The sequence below is a fragment of the Mustela putorius genome, unplaced genomic scaffold, assembly GCF_011764305.1.
Source record: "Mustela putorius furo isolate JIRA1106 unplaced genomic scaffold, ASM1176430v1.1 tig00003988_pilon_pilon_pilon, whole genome shotgun sequence".
Taxonomy (NCBI): Eukaryota; Metazoa; Chordata; class Mammalia; order Carnivora; family Mustelidae; genus Mustela; species Mustela putorius.
In genome coordinates, this window is record NW_025422127.1 from 14,167,709 (window position 1) to 14,175,144 (window position 7,436).

The window sequence follows — 7,436 nt, forward strand, 5'->3', positions numbered from 1 at the left end:
CCCACCAGCCTCCCTCACGTCCCCTGCTTGGGCAGTAATTATCTCCAGGAGTAACCACTCTTCTGACTTCCATCACAATAAATTATTTCCCTCTGTGTTTGAACATCATTCAAAACAAATCCTATAGCATGTACTTTTTTTTTGGATTGACTTCCTTCATCCCACATTATGTCTGAGAAATTAATCCATTTTATTGTATGTAGGAGGAGTTCATTAACTTTCATTGTTATATAATATTTGATTGTATAACTATATCACAATTTTCTTATCCATTCCATTGTTGATGATACAGGGGTTGTTTCCAGGTTTCAGCTATTATTACAAAGCTCCTATGACTATTCTTTTCTTTTTTTTTAAGATTTTTAAAAAATTTATTTGAGAGAGACTATAAGCAGGGGGAGTGGCCGGTAGAGGGAGAGAGAGAAGGTGTCAGCAGGGAACCCGACTCTGGACTCCATCCCAGGACCCTGGGATCATGACCTAAGCCGGAGGCAGATGTCAAACTAACTGAGCCACCCAGGTGCCCCGTTCTATGAACATTCTTATACATGACTTTTAGAGAGACAAGTGCTCATTTCAGTTGGATATGTACCTAAGAAATGGAATTGCTGGGTCATGGGTTTTTCTTATACTTAGCTTTGGTAATGCTGCCAATTTTCTGAAATCGTGGTATCAAGTTACACTCCCACCAGGAGTGTCTGAGAATTCCACTTCCAGCACATTCCTGCCAAAACATGGTATGTCAGTCCTTTTAAATTTAGCTTATCTGGGGGGTGTAGTGCTATGTAATTTGTATTCCCTTAGTAATTAATGAAGTCAAATACTTTTCATATACTTCTTGGCCATCAGGATAACTCATTCAAATTTTATCTATTCTTATCTTTGGCTCATTTAAAGAGATTACATTGTCTATCTTTTTGCTATTAATTTTGGAGTTTCTTTTCTATATTCTAGGTAAGATTTGCTTTGACAGATATCACAATACTCTTTTGGTCTGTAGCATGCCTTTTCTCTCACATAATGGTATGTTTTGGTGAACATTTTAATTTTAATGGAGTTCAATTTACTAGTGTATTTTTTATGGTTAGTGATTTTCTTTAATAAACTTAACTTTTTAGAGTGGCTTTAGGTTCAAAGCAAAACTGAGCAGAAGGCACAGAGGTTTTGCATAGACCCGGCACCTTCACACCCATTATTGTAGCCTCTCTCCATTATCAACACCCCTCACCAAAGGACTACATCTGTTATAATCAATGAACCTGTATCAACAGATCACTATCAATCCAAGTTCATAGTTTACACTAGGGTTCACTCTTGGACTCGTACATTCCACAGGTTTGGACAAATTTGTAATGACATGTATTCACCATTACAGTAACCTACAGGTAGTTTTACTGCTCTAAAAATCCTCTGTGCTCTGCCTGTCCGTCCCTCTCTACCCTGGTAACCCCTGGCAAGCACTGATCTTTTTTCTGTCTCTGTAGTTTTACCTTTTCCAGAATGTCATATAGTTGGGATCATACAGTAGCCTTTTCAGACTGGCTTCTTTCACTCAGTAATATGCATTTAAGTTTCTTCCGTGTCTTTTCATGGCTGACAGCTCATTTCTTTTTAGTATTGAATAATTTTGCCTTCTATGGATGTACTACAGCTTGTTGATCTGTTCACTCTTGAAGGACTTCTTGGCTGCTTCCAAGTTTTGGCAATGATGTTGTTATTGGATAACAGTATGCAATTTATTGAATACGGAATAAAGCTGTTATAAACATCCATGTGCAGGTTTTTGTATGGACATCAGTTTTAAACTCCTTGGAGTATATTGCTGTATGATAAGAGTATGTTTAGTTTTGTAAGAAACTGCCAAACTAAATTTCGAAGTGGGTGTTTTGCATTCCCCCCAGCGACAAATAGGAATTCCCTTCCTATTGTCCCATATCCGAACCAGCATTTGGTTTTGTCAGAGTTCTGGGTTTTGGCCATCCTAGTAGGTATGTAGTGCTATCTTGCTGTTTTAATTTTCTTTTCCCTGTGACTTAGGATGTGGAGCATCTTTTCATATGCTAATTTGCCATCTGTGTATCTTAGGTGTCTGTCAGGTTTTTGGCTCATTTTAAAATAGATTTGTTTCCTTATTGTTGAGTCATTTTTTTTTTAAGATTTTATTTATTTATTTGAAAGAGAGTGAGAGAGCACAAGTTTGGGGAGAGGGCCCTGTTGAATAGGGAGCCTAATATGGGGCTCGATCCCAGGACCCTGAGATCAGGACCTGAGCCAAAGGCAAATGCTTAACCGACTGAGCCACCTAGATGCCCCTTATTGTTGAGTCTTAAGAATTCTTTGCATATTTTGGACAACAGTCCAGTATCAGATGTACATTTTGCAAATATTTTTCTCCCAGCCTGTGGTTTGTCTTTCCATTCTCTTGACACAGATTTTGCAGAGCGGAAGTTTCTAATTGTAATGACGTCCAGTTTATCCATTGTTTCCTTCATGGGTTGTGCCTTTGGTGTTGTACAAAAACTCATCACCATACCCAAGGTCTTCTAGGTTTTCTCCTGTGTTACCGTCTAGGAGTTTTGTAGTTCTGCTTTTTACATTAAGGTCTGTGAATCCGGTTCGAGTTAGTTTGGTGAAGGGGTGAAAGTCTGTGTCTGGCTTTCATGTTTTTGCATGTGGGTGCAGTTCTTTTTTTTTTTTTTTTTTTTAAGATTTCATTTATTTATTTGACAGAGAGCACAAGTAGGCAGAGAAGCAGGCAGAGAGAGAGAGGAGGAAGCAGGCTCCCTGCTAAGCAGAGAGCCTGATGCGGGGCTCGATCCCAGGACCCTGGGATCATGACCTGAGCGGAAGGCAGAGGCTTTAACCCACTGAGCTACCCAGGTGTCCCCGTGGGTCCAGTTCTTCCAGCACCATTTGCCGAAAAGCCTGTCTTTGCTGTATTGTATCACCTTTGCTCCTTCGTGAAAGATCAGCTGTACTTCCTTGGATCTGTTTCTGGGCTCCCTGCTGTTTTTCATTGATCTATTTGTTTATTCCTTTGTTAATATTGCACTGCCCTGATTACTGCTGCAGCTTCCGAGCTCCTTTGTCACCTGTCCCATAGGACCATATGTAGATGTCTGTGGACTCTATTTTGTTCCCTTGGTCTGTCAATCTATCCTGTGCCAGTACCTTCCTGTCTTCGTCACTCTGACTCTGAAATAAGTTTTGATATCTGGTAGCAAAAGTCCCTCCCCCACCCCCAGTTTTATTCTTGTTTCAAGATTGCCTTGGGTTTTCCATTCTTTGATTTTTTTTCGTATGTATTTTATAATTACCTTGTCAATATCTTTAAAAAATGCTGAGATTTCCGTTGAGATTCACCTGAATTTATAAATCAGATTAGGGAGGGCGCCTGGTGGCTCAGTGGGTTAAAGCGACTGCCTTCGGCTCAGGTCATGATCTCAGGGTCCTGGGATGGAGCCCCACATTGGGCTCTCTGCTCAGCAGGGAGCCTGCTTGCCCCTCTCTCTCTGCCTACCGTGATCTCTGTCTGTCAAATAAATAAAATCTTTTTTAAAAAATCAGATTAGGGAGAATTGACATCTTCAAATACTGAATTGTCCATCCATGAACATGATATATTCTGCCATTTGGGGGGATATTCTTTAATCTTTTCAGTAATGTATTGTGTTCCACATTTTCAGTGTAGAGGTCTTGTACTTCTTTTATTAGATTTATTCCTAGGCATTTTTTGGGTTTTGGTTCTGTTGCAAATGCAATTTTTAAAGGCTTATTTTCAGGGCGCCTGGGTGGCTCAGTGGTTTGAGCCTGCCTTTGGCTCAGGTCCTGATCTCAGGTCCTGATCTCAGGGTCCTGGGATCGAGCCCCGCATCGGGCTCTCTGCTCAGCAGGGAGGCTACTTCTCCTCTCTCTCTGCCTGCCTCTCTGCCTACTTGTGATCTCTGTCTGTCAAATAAATAAAATCTTAAAAAAAAAAAAAAGGCTTACTTTCTAATCGTTTGTGTATTTCTAATGCAATTTTTTTTTTTTTGGTTTGTATGTATTTTAATTGTTGTAAAATATAGATAACAAAATTTACAATTTTAACCATTTTTAGGTGTAAGGCATAAAGGGTGTTAAATACATTCACATTGTAAACCTACAATGATTTCTTCTGGTAACAACTCTATTGAGATAATATTCAAACACCATGTAATTCACCATTTTAAAGTGTGCAAATTCAGAGGCTTTTAGTGTATTCACAGTGTTGTGCAACCATCAGTACAACCAATTTTAGAATATTTTCATCCCCCCCAATAAAGACACCCTGTACCCTTTAGTTATCACTTCCCAACGCTCCCCAGCCCCCAGCCCCAGCCTCTGGCAGCCGCTCATCTGCTTTCTGGCCATCTACTCCCTTCTCACAATGCAGGTGTGTGAGAGGTTTGAAAGAATGGCTGGAGCTTCCTCTCTCCTTGCAGGTAATGCTTGAAGAGTTCCTGTAGATAGATGTCTTATCTGCTCCTGGACTCTCTCAGTCTTTTATTTTATTTTATTTTTAAATTTACTTTTTAAAAAATTTAAAAATATTTTATTTATTTATTTGACAGAGGGAGACACAGCGAGAGAGGGAACACAAGCAGGGGGAGGGAGAGAGGGTGAAGCAGCTTCCCACCAAGCAGGGAGCCTGATGCGGGGCTTGATCCCAGAACCCTGGAATCATGATGGGGTCATGACTGGAGCCCAAGGCAGATGCTTAACGACAGAGCTACCCAGGTGCCCCTCTGTCAGTCTTTTAGACACTTGTATTCTTTTCGTTGCTTCTCTGCTCAGTTCTTAGCTTTTTATTTCTTTTCTGTTTCTTACTCATGAAACAAAGAAGTATGTCTCTAACATCTGTCACCCTCCCTTTCTGACCATCAAGGCAAACAAAGCCACTCTTTCTTGTTGGTGGGTTCTTCCAACCCCAACACCATGTCCTCCTCGATGGTGTGCCTTTCCCTGGTTCACTCAGCAGCTGCTTGAAAACACTTAAGTTTTCTCCATTTCTATTCTCCTATTTTTCTTTCTCTCATGCAACTGGTTTTATTTCCATGCAACTGATTTTTAAAATCAGTTTTATTTTTTTAAGACTTTTTCTTTTATTTGAGAGAGGTAGAGAGAGGGCACAAGTAGGCAGAGCAGCAGGCAGAGGGAGAGGGAGAACCGGGCTCCCTGCTCAGCAGAGAGCCCGATGCGGGGCTCGATCCCAGTTGTTCAGTAAATCTTTGAGGGGTTGGATGAGTGGAATGGAATTAAGAGGTGAGGAGGACTTCTTTGGGAGCCCTGAGGAGAGCATTTGTTTAGTGAAGAAGGCATTTCCTTTCTAATGGTATGAATTTTTAAATTTAGGGCAAACCTCTCAGGCAGCTCTAGTATTTTTCACTGTCAAAAATTGGGCTTCTGGACCCTAGTCCCTTTTTTCTTTGTGTGTGTGTGTGTGTGTGTGTGTGTGTGTGTGTACTCTCAATAGCTCAACAGACAGCAGATGTTTAGTGAGTATCCTGTACAATAAATGTTAAGGCCTCTAAATAAGTAATAGGTGAACTTTCTCTGCAGGTGGACTATCTTACTGCTCTGAGTTTTTACCTACCTGGGGGCATGTCACTCTCAAACCTCTATCTCCAGCCCCAAGCTCCTTCCCAAGCCCATTTCTCATATTAGGTGTTAGGCAGTTTCCCACATGTCAAAATACAGACAATAAGCCTGCAGCCCCCAAAGGAGTGAGGTAATGACTCTCCTTGCCAGGAACCGCCCTCCCCGGCCATGATGTCACATGGCTTATTGAAGCTGTGGAGGGAATGAGGGCTGTGGGATCCCAGCTGGTGGTTGGATTTTGGCAGAAAGCTGAGACACCCAGAACACTAGAGACCACCTCCTATCAGTGGGAAGCTGAGTTAAAATCAAGAGAAACTAGTTGTCAAATTCAGCCTTTCTATGCACAAGAAAAACAAAAAACAAAAAACATGCTGTTATAACGTTGGAGGAAGAAATTAGTGATCGCCTGCTAAAGTGAATGAAAGCAGCAGGAATAGGAACCACCACAAGGACAACAGGACAGAGTGGGAGACAAATATGGTATAATTTGGGGAATTTATAGTTAGTGTGGGGGATAGACCCACTCTAAGGATATGCCGTCCTTTGGATGCACTGACTTGGCTTGTACATCCTAGCTTTCATGGTCTTGGGAACTGCGTGGGAGCTGATAAAGGTGTCCCCCCAAGACCTCAATCCAGTCCATTCTCCATCCTCCTTTTTTGCAGCTTCCTCTTCCTCCCAGGGGTGGTGCCTGTGGTTAGGACAATGCCTCACGTTGCCAGGAGAGGGCAGCAGATCATTCCCCCACCACTCAGGTGTACCCTCGAGTTTCTAGGATTCCAGTCAGTTTTCCATGGTTACTGAGGGAGGGCCTCCTATGTGCCAGGTTCTGTGCTGGGCACTGGGATTGCAAAACTGACTGAGATATGGTCCCTGCTCTGGAGGACCCCAAGCTTTAACTGAGTGAGACAGCCTTGGAAACACATACAGTGCCAAATGGGGTGAGGTGCTAAGGCAGAAGGCTCCTTGGGGGACTGCTGTGTCTTGAGGGGTGGTGGGGACAATAGGGGCATTAAAAAGCACCTCATAAGGAGCGCCTGGATGGCTCAGTTGTTCAGCGTCTGCCTTCGGCTCAGGTCATGGTCCTAGGGTCCTGGGATTGAGTCCCGTTGAGAGTCAGGCTCTCAGCAGAGCCTGCTTCTCTCTCTCTCCCCCTCCCCCTGCTGGTGTTCCCTCTCTAGCTGTCTCTCTGTCAAATAAATAAAATCTTTAAAAAAAAAAAAGTAGGAGAGGCTTGAACTGGGTCTTGAAAGATGATGGGTCTGCAGCCAGTTAAGCTGACTGTGCTCTTTTCCCATGGGGGCCCAGTGCACAATGGCTGCAAACAGGAACCTCCTTGGTAGTATATGCAGCCTGTTGCCCTAAGGATTGCCCTAAGGAACCTTGGAGACAGCCCTTCCCAGTGGACATTGATGTCTGACCTCATGTTATCTCTAATCTAGGCTCCAGACAGGTATGTGGGGTGCCTTTGGAAAGCCCCAGGGCACAGTGTTCAGGGTCCATATTGGCCAAGTCACCGTGTCCATCCATACCAAGCTGCAGAACAAGGAGCATGGATTGAGGCCCCATGCAGGGCCAAGGTCAAGTTCCCTGGCCTCCAGAAGATCCACATTTCCAAGAAGTGGCCTTACTAAATTTAATGGGGAGGAACTTGAAGACATGGGAGCTGAAAAGTGGCTCATCACAGATGGCCGTGGGTCAGATATATCCCTGATCATGGTCCCTTGGGGGGCGCCTGGGTGGCTCAGTGGGTTAAGCCTCTGCCTTCTGCTCAGGTCATGATCTCTGGGCCCTGGGATTGAGTCCTGCATCAGGCT

General features: G+C 43.2%; 1 non-coding gene across 1 annotated transcript; it reads left to right on the forward strand.

Moving 5' to 3' along the window:
• Window positions 1–6,881: 6,881 nt before the first annotated feature.
• Window positions 6,882–7,014, forward strand: LOC123389677. Its single transcript, XR_006604307.1, has one exon. It is a non-coding gene; the product is annotated as a small nucleolar RNA SNORA70 (small nucleolar RNA).
• The last annotated feature ends 422 nt before the right edge of the window (window positions 7,015–7,436 follow it).